The sequence below is a fragment of the Saimiri boliviensis genome, chromosome 6, assembly GCF_048565385.1.
Source record: "Saimiri boliviensis isolate mSaiBol1 chromosome 6, mSaiBol1.pri, whole genome shotgun sequence".
NCBI lineage: Eukaryota > Metazoa > Chordata > Mammalia > Primates > Cebidae > Saimiri > Saimiri boliviensis.
The window spans coordinates 53,503,017-53,520,961 of record NC_133454.1 but is presented as its reverse complement, the minus strand read 5'-3'; the positions used below and the strand labels follow the sequence as shown (position 1 = coordinate 53,520,961).

At 45.7% G+C, this 17,945-nt stretch overlaps 1 pseudogene; it reads right to left on the bottom strand.

The window, feature by feature from the left end:
- Positions 1-3,283: 3,283 nt before the first annotated feature.
- LOC120364869 (U1 spliceosomal RNA) lies at positions 3,284-3,427 on the bottom strand (annotated as a pseudogene).
- Between the last annotated feature and the right edge of the window lie 14,518 nt (positions 3,428-17,945).

Sequence of the window (17,945 nt, the reverse complement as noted above, 5' to 3'; positions counted from 1 at the left end):
TTACAAACAGAAACCACATCTGTGTCTCCCAGTGGTTTCCCATGCTTCTCCCTCAGGCCCAGAGCTTACAGACCATAGGGGAGGGTCATTCAGAAGGGGTGTGCAGGGCAGTTGAAGTATGATAACATCAAGGTTGTTTGACCTAAGGGCCAGATTTACAGTAAGTGCTTGCTCTCACACAAGGAGCAATAGATAACTTGGGAATCTCAGGGGCCTTCCGGGAGGCTCAGAAGCCAACATAGCTGAAACGGTGGATTTGCATCCAACATGGAGTTGCTTTAGCCTCCACAAGGACTTCTCCTAGCCTCTTTTGGGGCCCCTCGCTTGCTTGAAATCTGATGTTCAGACCAATTTTTGTATTGGGTAATAGCACTACCAGAGTACTGGGTAACACCTCAGCACATCCTCAATCTCTCACACCTCTGTGTCACTTGGCTCATCTGAGGCCATTTCCAGGTGGAGCAAAGATGAGAGGATATGGGAAACAGACTGTCCATCGCTTTTTCTTGGAGACGGACACCTGCTTCAAAGTGTGTGTGTCTGTGTGTGTGCACTTGCAGTCACATATGATTTGCAGTGGCCAGTCTGTGGATTTGGATTTCATTGTGCTGTTGAGCATGTGTCTGTGAGTCTGTTTGCCAGGTGCCTATGTGTGCTTGGGACGGTGTGGGCATCCCTGGAGCCTTGTCCTTGTTCTTGGAGAAACCAAAGAAGAGGCGCTCACGACATTTCTGGCGGGCAACACCCCCCTCCAGGCCTGCTACCCAATCCACCCGGCCACACCCCACCCTGTCTGTATTGTAGTTTGTACTTTCATTTGGTGGTTCCTGTTCCTGTGCTCTTGTCCAGTGTTCAAGAAGAATGAGGATTCGCTGACAGTTGAAGGGTGAGGATGGGTGGAGAATTGAATGACGGAACAGCTCTAAGCAGAGAGGGGATGGGGAGGGGACTGGTCCCCCACCCCTGCAGTTGGTTGGTTTTTTTTCTCAGTATGGCTGGGTCCAGGGCTTTTTATGGACTCAGTATGGAGAGTGCGTGCTTATTGGTTTGTGAGTGTGCAAAAAAGGTTAAAGCAAAGACACCAGTCAAAGGTAGGCATGACAGTGTAGAAAACCTATTAGGAAAGAGTAGGTGTATGTAAAATAGATGAAGAGTAGGGATCAATCAGAGGAAAGCATGCCAAATAAGAAGACAGGTTCTCAATCTAGTCTGAGGATTTAACTTGTAGCTCAATTTTTAGGTTTTAAATTGTATTCACCTTGGAGATGGACTTTCACCAGGGACATGCCCTATCTGTCTAGGCATTTGACTGCCTCCTATAACTATCACCTGCTCCTGGGAGGTTTCTCTGGCAGTGCCCAATGCCCACATGGAGGGGCTTATTCACAGCAGCTTTTGAGAAAGGGCTCCTAATCTGTGTGTGACTTCAGAACTGTGTGTAGTCTACGAGTTAGTGAGGCATTATTCCCATAGTTTGTAGAGATATAAGCTCTATTTCAATATTTTCAGAGTAGAAATCTCTCTTCCCAGTTGCCTGGCCCGAGAGTGTGCCAGGTTGGCTGGAGGTGGGAGTTGGGAGATCCCATCCTGTATCTAAGATTCCTCATTGGGACTAGAAAGACCTCACTGTTGATAGTTAGTGAAGGCAGGGGTACCCCAGCTACATGGGTAGGGGAGAGTGGTATCTGCAGGCCTACCAGGACACCTGATCAGCCAGGGTCACCCTCAGAGAACAGCTTCTGTTGCCACACCCCCAGACAAATGGGGAGGGCAAGCCCCAGGCTTTTTTAGTATGTGAAGATGTTTCATATACTCTCTGTTGCTCAAGTGAGAAATTAAGATGGTAAATTGCTGACATGACCCAAGGGGTATGGCTGCCTTCTGAAACAACTGCTTAGTTCCCCCTGACCTTTTAAAAGAGACAGTGTGATGTTTCTTCCTGAACTTGTCTTTTTTTTTTTTTTTTTTGAAACGGAGTCTCACACTATTGCCCAGGCTGGAGTGCAGTGGCACAATCTCGGCTCACTGCAACCTCCACCTCTCAGATTCAAGTGATACTCTGCATCAACCTTCCAAGTAGCTAGGATTGCAAGTGCCCACCACCACACATGGTGAAATATTTGTATTTTTAGGAGATACAGGGTTTTGCTGTGTTGTCCAGGCTGGTCTTGAACGCCTGACCTCAAGTAATCTGCCTGCCTTGGCCTCCCAAAGTGTTGGAATTACAGGCATGAGCCACTGTGCATGGTCAGTTCCTGAACCTGTCTTTTTTATTTTATTTTTTTTTTTGATGTAAAAGAGTTTTAAAGTCTTACACGTTACCATTTTGAAGGAGGATCAAAATTTTAATTCATTCATATGACAATATTTACTGCACACTCGTTGTGGGCCAGATGCTGTGCTGATGCTAGGAACAAAATGGTGATCAAAACCATGTCCCTTCCCCCAGGAAGCAATCTAGCTAGAGACAGAAAGTGAACAGAAATTTTAACATGCCATGGTAAGTGCTCTGGGAAGGCAAGTACAGGCCAATGTGAGGACAAAAGACATGGGCATTCAACCACACTTGGGGTAGAGGAGAAGGAAAGCTTCCTGAAGGAGGTGACAGCTAAGTCAAGACTTGAGGGAGGAGTAGGAGGTAGCTAATGAAGAGTGGATAGGGAGGGTTTTCCAGACAGAAGGAAATGGATACTTGGAAATGAGGGAATATGACATTTTTTAAGAACCCTGGAATGTGGGTAAACTGGAATTCTTGTTTTAAGACGAGAAAACCACAATGGCTAACAGGTTAATACCTTGCTCAGGGCAGAGCCAGGATTGGAATGCAGGCTATTCTAGTGTATCCTGCTGCCTCATGGAGAGCACCCAGAATAGGAGTAATGTTAGGTATGTGATTACTATACTTTAAAAGGAAGAAAAATAAACACAGAATTCACAGGTCTATTTTGTTGTGTACACTGTTCTGGAAAGTCCACACTAAGGTTCTGTGAATTCTAGTATTCATGCCAGTAGAGAGACTTAGGAAGCAATTTTTATAGCATCTGCTCTTTAAAAAATTTTTTTTTGATTTTTATTTATTGATTGATTGATTGAGACAAGGTTTTACTCTATCACCCAGGCTGGAGTGCAGTGGCATGATCTTGGCTCACTGCAGCCTCCACCTCTCAGCCTCAAGTGATCCTCCCACCTCAGCCTCTTGAGTAGCTGGGACTACAGCTGCAGGCCACCATGCCTGGCTAATTTTTTTTTTATTGTTTTATTTTTATTATTGTTTTCTTTTTTGCAGTCGCCCACTACCACAAATTATGCAGTTGAGTTTGCCACATTTTGGGAAATCGCAGGAGTCAGCACATCTGGAGTGCAATAGATAAGCCTCGCCCTGAGAAAACCACCTTTGTGGTGGTTTTCTCCCCCGCCAGGTAAGTATGCCCAGCTAACTTTTAAATTTTTTTTGGTAGAGATGAGGTTTCCCCATGTTACCCAGGCTGGTCTGGAACTCCTAGGTTCAAACGATCCTCTTGCCTCAGCCTCCCAAAGTGCTAGGATTGCAGGCGTAAGCCACCACACCTGGCCATATCTTCTATTAATATTTATAGTTTTTATGACCTATCAGGCACTGTGTGAAATATTTTACATGTTGTGGCAGAGAATGGCCAGATGCTTAGCAATCCCAGTTTCTCTTCCTGGTCACATAGGGCAACTGTATTTCCTGGTCCCCCTTGCAGTTAAGTAGAATATGTGACTGGCTTTTAATGAATGTAAAGTTGAGTTGATGGGTGCCACTTGCAGGCCTGGGTGCTAACTCTGTCTTTGCTATTCTGCCAGTCAGCTGGAGGTGTCCAGTGGAGGACTCTAAGGGAATGGAGGGAGCTTGGGTCCCTGAATCACCTCTTGGAGGAGAGCTGTGTAGAAAAGACATCCAGTTTGCATCAGCCTATTGATTGGGTGAGGAGTAAACCCTTATCTTATCAAGCCACTGAGATTGTGAATTTTTTTTTTCATAGCAGCTAGTGTGAACCACCCTGAATAATCTGCAAACCTTATTTCATTTAATCCTTACAACCGCTCAGTAAGATGAGCATCATTATCAGTATTTTGCAGATGGAAAAATGAGGTCAGAGACTAAGTCACTTGCCCATGTCATTTAGTCAGTAAGTAGCAGAGCTAGGAGCCTGTTTGACTCCAGAACTCATGCTTTTACTACCATGTGAAGAGTGCGCTTCTGAATCTTAGAAGAGTTTTTGCAAGAGGCAAACATCAAGTGATTGAGAGAGAGAGAGAATGGAGGCTGAGAGAAAGCGGGGGCCACGGGAGGAGGAACAGCTGAGGGCTGAGAGTGTCGTAGAGGGTAGAGGGATGTGGCACACCCAGGGAACCTGTGGGTAGAGCTGGGTGAATGTCTTGCCCTTGTGGCTACCCTGGGAAATTTCTAGGGCAGATTTTGGGCTCTGGGTGGTTCCACTGTCTTATTTTCATTTTACTTCATCTTGGTCTTCAGGATGATGCTGTTAAATGGGCATCCTTGGGGAGTCAGGCAGGCGTCTGAGCGGGTAGGAAGTATGCTTGAGTGTGCTAACAAGCACAACTTGCAGTTTCGGTCCCTGGACTGGCAAGTAGGGAAGTTCCAGGACTTGTGATCACTGTGTCACAGCTGCACATAACAGGGACAGAGACACAGAGGTTACCGGCCATGAGAAGGAGACAGAGAGAAGGAAACTGTGGGTAGGAAACTTCGTAGTCGTTGGGTCAAGGAGAATTGCAGATGGACAGTGAGGGGCTCGCCCAGCTCCAGCAACAGCCCTGGGAGGAGTCTCCCGCTGCCGAACCTAATTAGTGTCCACATTCCTTCACTTCTGCCTGGCTCCCTCCTGGAGGAGCACCAAAGAGCTCAGAAGGGACAAAACCCCATTCTCAACATCCCCCTTGACTCTGTGTGGTGGCTCAGGCTTGGATGGGGAGTTCCTGGAACTTTAGCTGGGTGAAAGGCTTCAGTGAAGAGTTTTAGGCAGGAGAGGGACATGGCAGATTTGCATTTTAAATAGAAGAGGAAGTCTACAGCATGAAGGTGACTAGCAAGGGCACCTCACTAGTTAGTGACAGAATGAAAACTATGGTCTCCAGATCGGAGTTCAACTCTGGCTATCAAACCACAGCAGCTAAGTTTGTGGAACTGTGAAGACTGCTTGAGGTCATGCCTATCAGTTTAGGAGGAAGGGGAAGAAGTACTGATCTCCCAGGTGCGGGAATGTCCCTGCTAATTCCTTTGAATCAGCAGAGCTGGAGCCTTCTCATTCCTATCATCTGTCTGGGACACTGTTCTTGGTCATTACCCAAGGTGGGAGGAGGCTGTGTACCTCAAAACCAACAGATCTACTTCTAGCCGCAGTTCGTCACTACCAGCCATGCGCCCTGGGACCAGGCCCTTTGCCTGTGTTAGCTGTTGGCAAGATTGGAATCTGAGCTGTTGTAAAGCCAGGCAACAAAGTGGTCTGATAACTGATAATGGTTTCTCAAGTAAGAGGGAGTGCAGTCTTGTAGAAACATTCAGCAAAAAGCATGCTGACTAGGGGGATCTAGCCCGTTTCTTTCATGGCCTGCATGTGTTTGGCCTCACTCTGGGTACGGTGTGCTGAGAGGCCCACTGCACCATCTTGGGACAACTGGGGCCTTTAGCTGTACTGGAACACCTCCCTCCCCCAGAATGATTTTAAGAAAATCACCTTGTCAGGAAGGCTGTGGACCTGGTCCATTGTCACTGGTCATGAACTTAGTCCATTGTCATTGCTTTGTGAACTCGGGATGCAAGAAGTAGGAACAGAACATTAACAGAAATATCTCGTATCATTTCAAGAGACACTCGTGTCTTCCTTCCTTCTGCAGCCCAGATGGCCTTGACTTCTCTAGTTTTTAAGGGTGTCATTTCCCCTTAATTCTAAAATAACAACAGTTTGAACTCCCATCCCACAAATGCAGGAAGTCCATCTGCTCTTGGGTTTCCAATTCCAGAGCCATCCTACAGGGCTTGCAGCTCACCTCTGAGTGCCTCATGGTGGCGGCCTCTGAGCTGCAGCTGTTTGAAGTGTGGACACAGGCCTAGCACATTTGAAAAATGCTGTCGGGCTGGGCGTGGTGGCTCACGCCTGTAATCCAAGCACTTTGGAGGCCAAGGCAGGTGAATCACCTGAGGTCGGGAGTTCAAGACCACCCTGGCCAACATGGTGAAACCCTGTCTTTAAAAAAAAAAAAAAAAAAAAGTAAAAATATACTGTCAGAAGCTCTCAAATACCAAAAGTACCAAAGAGATAGTTGGTTATAACTACTCAAAGCAGCAGTTTCAGGGCACCCCCCCAGTTCAGCCGCATTTTGCAAACCCTCCTTAAGCTTCTGGCGGTGTTAGTGGCAGGGAGAGGCCAGTGAACTTCCTGCCTTTAGAAGTATCTAGACCTCTCTGAACACCCTTCTTGCACATAAAAAAAAAGAGGAGAGGTCTTCGTCTTCCTGTCCAAAGACCACCTTGTTTTGTTTTTAACTTTTTGCTTCAAGATGATTCACAAGAGCATCAATGTCTTTCAAGAGAAATTCCTAGCCCCATTCTGAAGGTATAATCTGGCTCCAATGGTTAACATAGGGCTAGTTGCCTTAAGCCTGCCTTGGCCTTAAATAACACTGCAGGTGGGCCAGCAGCTGTGCGGCCCAGATAGTGACAAGTCAGGCCCAATCCAGGGTCTTTGTCCACACTCAGTCCTTCCTCCCCAGCAGGGAAGAGACTAGGTCTGCCTGCTCCTCTTGCCCAGACAATACCTGGACAGAGGACAATGATATTTAGGCTGGGACAGCCTAAATTGAGACTTAGGGAAACCATTTCTGTGGCTCCTCAGGGGCATGATTCTGCTAAGGACATACTCCACTGGCATATTTAAATGAAACTGGTAACACTTCAGTCTGAGGCCTCTGTCTTGGACCCATCACAGATGTCTGGGATGTCTTTCAGAACAATGGGCATACATGTACTTTATATTGACAAGACTAAGAAGGTTCACCCAATACAGGGAAGAGGCTCCCATGAAAGACAAATCCTGATCACTACTCTGTCATGCAGAAATGTCTTGTAAACCCTTGAATTACAGCTTCTCAGCTTCAAGGATTTAAAGCTCTATATTCTCCCGTGTCTCTGGCAGCAGCCAGAGTGCTCAGTGGGAAGACCTAGTCCTGAGGTTCAAGCCCCAGGTCTGTCAGTTGCCATCTGTGACTTTGGGCAAGTCACGAATTCCCCAGGTCCCAGATTTCTTAGCTACAAAAGGAGGATAATACCACTTCTTCCAACCTATCAGCATTGTTGAGAGGGTGAATTCAAGCAAGAATTTGTTAAGTACTCTTGCCTAGGCATGGCAGGATCTAAAAATTAGTAAGACAGTGGCCTTATCGGGCTCATGCACTTTTAGGGTATTTAGACTTCAGTAGGTAACTTCATTATGATATGAGAAGAAACAGCTTGGATCTAACGTGTTTTATAAACTCTAAGGTGTTATATGCTTATCATTTTTTCTATAAATTGGGTTTCCTTTCTGTTCACTGCTGGGCCAAGCGTGTCTACAGCAGCTCACAGTGGGAAGCTGCTTCTCCCTGTCCCCCAGATTCCAGGAGGTCTCTCTGCCCCCAGTGGAACTCTAGAATCTTTTAAGGGAGCTCCCCCCATTCTACTTACATGCTTCCCTTCCAGCACTCTTCCCAGGACATGGTAGAAGTACAGTCTTTCCTGTTTCACAGAATTGATGATGAGTACAAGAAATGCTAACTGGAGGCCAGCCAGCAATGGCGGCTGGCGAGGGTGTACAAGTGCCCAGCAGAGGATGTGTGGGAGGAGGGCATGGAGAGGGAAGCTCTGTAGTCCTGAGGGTAGTGGAAGTTTTATAATTTATAAGAAAACGAAAGTCAGCGAGGAAGAGCTATCTCAAGAGCATAGCAGGTTCACACCTTACCCCCAGATTCATTCTGTGGCTATCTGACCTTTCAGGACAAAAGAACAAGACAGGCGATGTTCTTCTCACCTCCTTTTCCCAACTCTTAAACAGGCCAACATTTAGGTGATTTTGATGGGGGAGGTCCTGCTGACAACTCTGATAGTCCGTAGCCAACCTCCTTTCTGTCTTCACTAACCTGTCCCTCTCTCCTCCCCTGGCCTCTCTTCTTCATAACACCCCAAAATTCCAGTGGAAAATTACCAGGACCATGGAAAAAATTAGCATTCCTTCTGAGCATTGTTCTAGTTCTTGTGTACGGTGAGGTTGTTTTTATATACAAACAAATTTTAAACTAGCTGGGTGCAGTGGCTCACGCCTGTAATTCTAGCACTTTGGGAGACCGAGGTGGGTGGATCACCTGAGGTCAGGAGTTCAAGACCAGCCTGACCAACATGGTGAAACCCTGTCTTTACTAAATACAAAAGAAAAAAAAAAATTAGCCAGGCATGGTGGCAAATGCCTGTAATTGCAGCTACTTGGGAGCCTGAGGCAGGAGAATCGCTTGAACCCAAGAGGTGGAAACTGCAGTGAGCCAAGATTGTGCTATTGCACTCAAGCTAGGGCAACAAGAGTGAAACTCTGTCCGCCCCCCCCCCCCAAAAAATTAAACTTTAATTATTAAATGTGTTCAAAACCCATACAAACGTATACAGAAATATACAGTTTTGATCAACACTTGATGCACAATAGAAGCTTCAAAGAGGTGACTCATGTTTACTGTTGCGTACTGCAGAAATTTTCAGCCTAACTTTGGAAAGCTGAAGTGGATAGATGCTGAGTATCGTGAAATTCTGGTAAGGGCTCACTACATGTGTCTGCATTTATAAATTAACAGAAGGGTTTCCACATGATTACTGGGTACTCACCCATCCACTGGTCCCAGGAGAGGCTTCCTGTCCACTCACAAAGTGAGATATTTCTGGTGCTTGGTCCCAGCCTGTGGCCATTATGCCACTTTCTTTAGTTGCAGACTCAAGATGACTTCCTCCTCTCCACTTAAGTCTTCTCCCTAGGCCAACTGTGGTCACCACATATTAAAGCATAAGTCAGTTGCACAGCTCTTTTGAGATCCCAGTTTGGTGACAAAGTTCATAACTGCCACATTTTCTTCTTGAGTCAGTAGCTCAAATCTGCAGACATTCATTGAGTAGTCCCTGTATCAGGCACTGTGCTAAGCGCCTGGGGACAAAAACAGAAAAGATACATTTGTCTTAGAGGATGTTTAGTTAGAAAGAGTTGGGGAGAGGAAACCTAAGGTACTTCCTCTGATTCTATGTGAGATAGAATTCTATGAATTCAAGCAAGAATTTGCTTGAATTGGGTCTTCTCTTCCCATTTTACAGGGGAGGAAACTGAGTCTTAGGTTATGTGCTTTTTCCAAGGTAACTCCATAAGTGGTGCAGCTGGCTCATAAGCCCAGGTCTGATTCTAACTCCTCCATGTTGACTGCTCCTGCCAGCCCCATGCACACCAGCCACAGACAAAGAGCAGCAAGTGGGACATTTTCGGCAGTAGGCCAGTTGCAAGGCTGGCAGGCAAAGAACCAACTTTGGGGGGGACTACTGGCAGGTGTTCGGGTGCTGCCAGTTCCCCCTATGGGAGGCCCATAGCCCAAGGAAGCCAGGGGTGGGATCTGTGGGAATGAAAATTACTAGAAAGTGTAAGTAATGCTGTGACCTGACAGGGTTTGCATTTGGCACAGAGAACCTGCAGAAGATGTGGCTGGGCTGGTGGCTTCTGAAGCACAGACTTTATCATCCTGCTCCCATCTGACAGTGCTCACCCCAGCGCTTCCATTTTCCTGGATACAGGCCCTGTGAGAGTGTTTATTCTTCAATAACTGTTGATTTCCTGCCACATACCAGGCTTCGTTCAAGGCAGACAAAGCAAACAAAACTCAGCCACATGGAATGTTCGTTGTAGCAGCAGGAGACAGATGCCAAGAGTCAATAAATGAGAGAAATACATAGTATGTCAGACAGTGATAAGTGCCACTGAGAACAATAAAGTAAGCGAGGGGTTTAGGGAATGGGTGGGGGGGGTACCTTTTTTCCCTTTCCCTCCCCCACCTCCATTTGTTTCCTTTTTTTCTTTAGATTTATTTATAGAGACAGGGTCTCCCTATGTTGCCTGAGCTGGGCTTGAACTCCTGGGCTCAAGCAATCCACCTGCCTCAGCCTCCCAAAGTGCTGAGATTACAGTCACCACGCCTGGCCTCCACCTCCATTTTACATAGAGTGGGCAGCAGGCCTCCCCCAGGAGGTGAGATTAGAAGGAGGACCCGAGGGAGGTGAGGAATGAGCTATGTGGCTATCTGGACGAAGGGTGTTATGGGCAAAGGGAACAGCAAGTGTCAGGCCTCCAGGCAGGGGCGTGCCTGGCTGGTCAGTGAGGCCCACCTGGGTGAGGGCTGGCTCCTTCATGGGGATCATGGCTAGTGGCTGACAGATAGACAGACAACAGACAGACAGGGGACTTGAGAACTCTCAGCCTCCCCCACTTCTGGAGAATATTCCCTGGAGAAGAGGTGAGGGAGCCATGGACATAGGGCTCTTTTCCTGCAGCTTCTGAGTAAATTACCACCCCCTGCACTCGGACTCTAGCCCTCCTTACATGCACCCTCTCATCTCTTTCTTCTTGATCCTCCTTTCTTTTTTCCTTTTAAAATTATTTCAGATTATTTTAGATTATTCCTTCTGCCCAAACCTGAGATGCTTAGACACGGAGAAGGCAGGAGGGTTTTGGGGGTCAGGGTTAGGAGGGTTTTGGAGCTCAGGTATATTTATTTCCCATGGCTGTAAAAAATTATCACACACTGGGTGGCTTAAGATGACAGAATGGATTCTTTCCTGGTTCTGGAGGGTCTGAAATCAGTTTCCCTGGGCTGCAATCAAGCTCCTGGCAGGGCTGAAATGTGCTCTGGGAAGGAATGTGTTCCTTGCCTCTTTTGGTTCCTGGTGGCCTGCCTTCTCGTGTGTGTGTGTGTGTGTGTGTGTGTGTGTGTGTGTGTGTGTTTGTGTGTGTGTATGAAATCTCTCCCTGCCTCCTTCTTATACCAAACATTTATTAAGAATTCCAATGTGATTTCATTTAGGGCTCACTTTAATTATCTAGGCTGACTTCACCTCCCCATCTCAAGACCCATAATTTAATCACAAGATAGAAAGACACTGTTTCCATATAAAGTAACACTCACAGGTTCAAGGGACTAGGTCTGGATATCTTTTGGGGGGCCATTTTCATCCTCCCACAGAGGGTGCTCTAGTGTCAACATTCGTCTCTATTCATTCAGTCATTCCCTTATTCAGCACAGCATCACTGGGCATTTCCTCAGTGCCAGACAGTGTTCAGGATTCTGGGAAAACACAGTAAGCAAAGGAGAGCCCCCTCTACCCCTACCAGGAGCTTGCAGCTTAGAAAGGGAGATGAATGGGAATTAAATAGTCACTCAAATAAAATGCAGAGTTGCAACTGTGACAAGTGCCATGAAAGCCTTTATTGGGAGCTTTACCTGGTAAGGAAGGCCAAGAAAGCTTCCAGGAGGAGGTGTGCTGAAATCTGCATGATTTGGGGTGGTAACCAGGTAAAGAGGGAGAGAAGAGACTTCCAGGTGGAGGGGACAGATGGCAGAACAGAGGTATGGCTGCCTCTGTCAGGTTGTGCAGGGCTTGGGGTGGCCTGGGGTGGGGGTTGGGGTTTCAGGGATCGTGTGGGGACCAATGTGGTATGCCTCCTCCCCACCCTCTACCCCAATCCTCAGCCTTGGCCACTGCTCTGTGTCCAGGGCCCCTTCCTCCCTATTCCTGACTCTGGCCCATCCCTCCACTTCTTGGCCACCATGGCATGTGGTTTAGTAAGGAAACTCCCCAGGCTCAGTGTTGGGGGCAGACTGCTAAGTTTCAGTCAACAAAACTTTCTTATGAGCCTACTGTGTGGCACACATTGTGTTGGGAGTTACAAGGAATAGGATGGGAAAACAACATTATTCTGGTCCTTGAGGCAAGAGGCTGTATGGTGGAGGGGAAAACAGAGAGGGTTAAGTGCTCAATGTTGACTTGGGTTGAATCTCACTTCTGCCACTTACTGGCTGTGTAATCTTGGAAGAGTGACTTCACCTGTCTGTGCCTCAGTCAGCAAACATTTAACAGCTAACTCCAGTCAACAAAAATTTAGTGTGCACCCACTGTGTGCTAGGCACTAGGCCATGTGCTGTCAATCCACAGAGACATGTCTGAGGTAGGCTGTTTCCTCACACAGGCCAACAGGTGATTTCTGTATGGGGATCCCAGCCAGGCACAGCTCTCCAGGAGATGGCAGTTAGAGAGTGGGGACACAGTCCTGGGAATGTGGAGTTATTTGGCCTTCTTTGTGCCTTCTCTTCCCCCTTCTGCAGAATACTCAGCACTGCTTATGGAGAGCCCCCCTTGGTTAACACTAGACATTCTAATCTGCCTAAGTGCTCCAGCTTTAGGAAGAACGTACTGTTTTGACCAACAGTTTCACCTACATCTTTGTTGATCGGCCACTATTATTAGAAGCTGCTACTCGATGTGTTTTAACCGGAGGGATTCCAGTCTTTTCTATTGAGCCATTTAATATAAAGCCCAAGATGGAGTTGGACAGCATGCTCACTTACTGGACCATCTTTGGCAAATCACTTGACCCCTTAAGCCTCCATTTCTATGATAAAGTGAGGATATGAATCCCTGCCCTGCATCCTCCTAAGGTTTTTGTAAAAATCAGATGAGATTCTGCACCCAAACTGTCTTTTCACCTGATTGTAGTGCCTAGCGCGAAGCTCGAGGGGTGGTAGGAAGGAGGGGCAAAACCTTGAGAGTTGAATGGTTGAACTTGTGAAAACTGGCTGAGCCCCACCATACCTCATGGGTCCTCCTTTAGGGGCTGTTTTGTGGGCAGGTGGGTTAACCGTCCACAGATTGTTTTGTTTGGTTTTCTTTTCCAACCATAGTGGCTTTTGAGTCTTCAACTCCCTCCCTGTCCTCTTGCCTTTTAACATCTGGGTGGGGGATTTTGCTCAGAGTGTGAAACAGACTTCTAGCTCTCTCAGGTCCTCGTAGGTGTGAGGTGCTGTTTTTGCCCTTGGGTGGCAAGGGTATTTTATGTGTGAGTGGAGGTGTCAGGCTATGGCCCCTCATTCCCTGGGACTGTTATGGTGGCCAGGGTCTCATAGTCTGTGTCTGAGAGTTCAGGCACCCATCAGAAATCACAGAACTGAATTCTGGGGTTGGCTCTGGAGCACGCTGAGGAGGGCACCCAGTTACTACACAACCAGGCCCAGCAGGGAAGGGAGGATGTGGAACCAGACATGCATGAAGACCAGTGAGAGCAGGGCTCTCACATCCAACTAATGTTAGATATGAGAAGATACCACCCAGAGTCTGTAACTATTATCCGCCAAAGGGTTATTCCAGTACAAGCTATTTCCAAACACCCTTTGGCTGATAGCAGTTATAACTTCTGAATAAAATATTTAAAACTTCAGCTATTAGAAGAGACAGATCTCCCATATACAAGAATTTCGTATCACTTACATAGATAATCTGCCTTCAATGGTGGTAGAGGAAGAAAACCTTCTCACACTTTAAGTGTAGGCTGCACTTAGTGACTTCCTTCCAAAGAATACAGTGCAGAAAGTGCAGAAAAAATAACTTGATAGTGGAGAAGCTGACAGACAACATCAGCCAACTGATTACGATGAAAATCAAGAGAAGTCATGTTAATAGTATACACCCTTCATGTGATGTGACAAGAGTGGCATTTAACCTCTGTAGTCTTCTAGTCTTCCTCCCCAAACACACAGCCCAGATAACCATGAGGAAACCATCAAATGAACTCCGATAGTGGGGTCTCCTACACAGTACCTGACCAGTATGCACCAGAACTGTCAAGGGCACCAAAACCAGAGACTATCACAGCCAAGTGGTGCCTACGGAGACATGGCAACTAATTGTGATACCCTGGGTCAGATGCTGGAATAGAACAAGGACATTAGGACAGGGTGTGGTGGCTCATGCCTGTAATCCCAGCTCTTTGGGAGGCCGAGGCGGATGGATCACCTGAGGTCAGGAGTTCAAGACCAGCCTGGCCAACATGGTGAAACCCCATCTCTACTAAAAAATACAAAAATTAGCCAGGAGTGGTGGCAGGCACCTGTAATCCCAGCTACTCAGTGTTGGGTGCCGGAATATAGGGTGCTAACCCCCACACTCCACCCGTGGGTACCCCAAAGGTGCAAAGGCCCCAAGCTCTGGTTTTCCATAGTATTTATTGAATACAATCACTTTAATCTGTAGTACAGATGATGGGGTGAATCAGTAAAAGGGAGGCTATGCATAAAACAGAAGATTGATAGCAGTGGCAGTTTATGGGAGTTTCTCAAGAGCTAAAAGCATATGCTTATCTATAGATAATGCAACTGGTAGGAGCAGGCTTAGCAAGGAGCCTACATGTCTGGTTACATTCCAGTGCCTCGAGGGAGTGTTATGTCCTTGGGCACTATGTTTAAAATATTATAGCTTAGGTCATTCTGTTCCTGGGAACATGGTGGCATAGAGAGGCCTTCCTCCCCAGAGGCCTACTGCGGCCTTCTGCAGTTTATTGTTCCTGATTTCTTTTATACATTACTTCTAACCAGTTTATGTAGGCTCACTGTAAACCCTTCCTCCATTGCTGCTTCCCCAACACTCGGGAGGCTGAGGCATGGAGAATTGCTTGAACCTGGGAGGCAAAGGTGAGTCGAGATTGCACCACTGCGCTCCAGCCTGGGCAACAGAGCAAGACTCCATCTCAAAAAAAAAAAAAAAAAAGAAAGAAAGAAAAAAGACATTAGGTAAAAACTATGGAAACGTGAATAGAATATGGACTTTATAGTCAGTGACAATATATCAATATATATATACCAATATTAAGTTCATTAATTGTAACAAAGGTATCACACTAATGTAAGATATTAATAATAGGGGAAACTGGATGTGGGGTATATGAGAAACCTCTGTAGTATGTTCTCTCTCTCTCTCTTTTTTTTTTTTTTTTTTTGAGACAAAGTCTCACTCTGTCTCCCAGGCTGGAGTTCAGTGGTATGATCTAGGCTTACTGAAACCTCTGCCTCCCAGGTTCAAGCAGTTCTCCTGCCTCAGCCTCCCAAGTAGCTGAGATTACAGGCAGGTGCCACCACGCCCAGCTAATTTTTGTATTTTCAGTAGAGATGGGGTTTTGCTGTGTTGGCCAGGCTGGTCTCGAACTCCTGACCTTAGGTGATCCACCTGCTTCGGCCTCCCAAAGTGCGAGGGTTACAGACGTGAGCCACTGCGCCCGGCTCCCCTCAATTTTTTTTTTTTTTTTTTGAGACAGATCTCACTATGCTGCACAGGCTGGGCTGAAACTCCTAGACTCAGGCAATCCTCCTGCTTCAGCCTCCCCAGTAGCTGGAACTACAGATGTGCATCACCACACCCAGCTGTTTTTATTTTTGTAAATCTAAAACTGTTCTAAAAAATAAAGTCTATTTGAAAGTATGCATATACATATATATACACATATCTCTATTTCTGTCTATCAATCAGGAAAATCAATCATGGAAATGTGCGAAAAACTGATGAATCTGTGTAAAGTGTATACAGGAATTCTTTGTATTATTCTTGCAACCCTTCTGAAAGTTTGAAATTGTTTCAAAAAAAGATGTATAATCTGCAAAAACAAACAAATCCAACTATTCTGAAGGCAATAGAGCACAAGCAAAAGTCAACAGCACTGAGAGGGTCATGTTAAGTAGAAGGAGTAGAGCAAACTGGGTGAATTCCCTGAGAGCTCACTCCAGTTATGGGTGGCGCCTGGGAGACCAGATTCCGCATGAGGGTGAGTGCTGCTGGGCTGAAAACTGAGTCACAGGTAAGGGTTTGGAGCTGTGAGAGCAGCCGGAAATTGAGATGGAAAGATCTCAGGAAGAAGGGAGTGGCAGAGTAGGGAGCCCCCAATCTACCTGCAGATTCCCCTTAAATCTTTAACTGAATTGAATACTGTGCATTCACTCATGTAGGATGAGCCTCCAAGAAGCCGGCAGGGAACTGGGAGGCAAAGATTCAGTTTCCTTAATGGATGTCAGAATCTCCCAGAACTCTATCTCTTCTTTTATATTTGTGAACTTGGCTTTTTGAATAATTTGTCCATTTCATCCAAATTGGAAGAATGTTGTTCAAAATGTATTGTCTAGGATCTGGAGTCATGTTGCCTTTTTTATTCATTCCCAATATTAGTAATTCACTTTTTTTTTTTTTTTTTTTTGGATGGAGTCTCCCTCTGTTGCTGAGGCTGGAGTGCAGTGGTGCAATCTCAGCTCACTGCAAACTCTGACTCCCGAATTGCTGAAGAGATTCTCCTGCCTCGGCCTCCAGAGTAGCTGGAATTACAGATGCCTGCCACCACATCCAGCTAATTTTTGTATTTCTAGTAGAGATGGAGTTTTGCCATGTTGCCCAGGCTGGTCTTGAACTCCTGACTTCAGGTGATCTGCCTGCCTCGGCTTTCCAAAGTGCTGGGATACAGGCATGAGCCACCGTGCCCGGCCTCTTCCTTTTTCAAAATCAGTTTTGCTAATTTTTTTTCAAATGTATTAATCTTTAAACACACACACACACACACACACACACACACACACACACACACACACATATTGGCTTTTTAAATTTTTAAATTTGTTTTCTATTCATAAACTTCTGCTCTTTATCATATCCTTCTACTTTTTTTAGGTTTGAGGTGCTTTTTCATCATCTTGAGATGGCAGCGGAGATCATTGATTTTCAACTTTTCTTCATCTCTAATTTGTTATTGAAAGTTCTGACTTTCCCTTTGGGCACTGTTTTAGTCATATCTCAGAAGTTTTATTAATGCTATATTTAAAATTGTGCCAGGCAACGTGGCTCAGACCTGTAACCCTAGCACTTTGAGAGGCTGAGGCAGGAAGATCACTTGAGCCAAGCAGTTTGAGACCAGCCTAGGCGGGACCCTGTTGCTACAAAAAAATTAAGAATTAGCTGTGTATGGTGGCTTGGGCCTGTAGTCCCAGTTACTTGGGGAGATAAGATGGGGGGATTACTTGAGCCCAGAAGTTCAAGGTTGCAGTGAGCTATGACTGTGCCATTGTACTCCAGCCTGGGTGACAGAGGGAGACCTTGCCTCAAAAATAAATAAATAAATAATATAGTTTAAAATTTCATTATAATTTCATGTGGCCCTTGGATTATTTAGAAGTACATTATTTGTTTCCCAGTCAGCTGAATATTTTCCAATTATCTCTTTTTTATTGATTTTTAGAATACCCTCTAAATGATCTATTTTTTGAAATTCATTAAGGCTCGATTTACATCCTGACATATGGTTAATTTTGGTATTTGATACTTTTTGATGCTATTATAAATGACATCGCTTTATAAATTTCAATTTCCAGTGATTTGTTGTTAGTATATAAAAATACAATTGTTTTTAAATATGGATCCTGCAACCTACTATCTTGTCTGTTATCAGTTATAACTTTCAGTAGCTTTTTTGGTAGATTCCATCAGGTTTCCTACCTAGATGATCATGTGACCTGAGAATAAAGTCAGTTTTACTCCTTCCTACCCAGCCTCGGTATTTTCTATTTCTTCTTCTGGCCTGATTGTTCTGTCTGGCACCTCTGGTAAAATGTTGAATAGAATTGGTGGAAGAGAATAGGATAACCTGTCCTGTTCCTGATCTTAGGGGGAAGCATTCAGTCTTCGGCCATTAAGAATGATCATAGCTATAGGCTTTTTGTGGATTTAAAAAAATCAGGTTGAAGAAGTTCCCTTCTATTCCTAGTTTGCTGAGAGTTTTAAAAGTTAGGAATGGATAAAATGGATGGTAAATTTTGTCAAGTGCTTTTTCTTG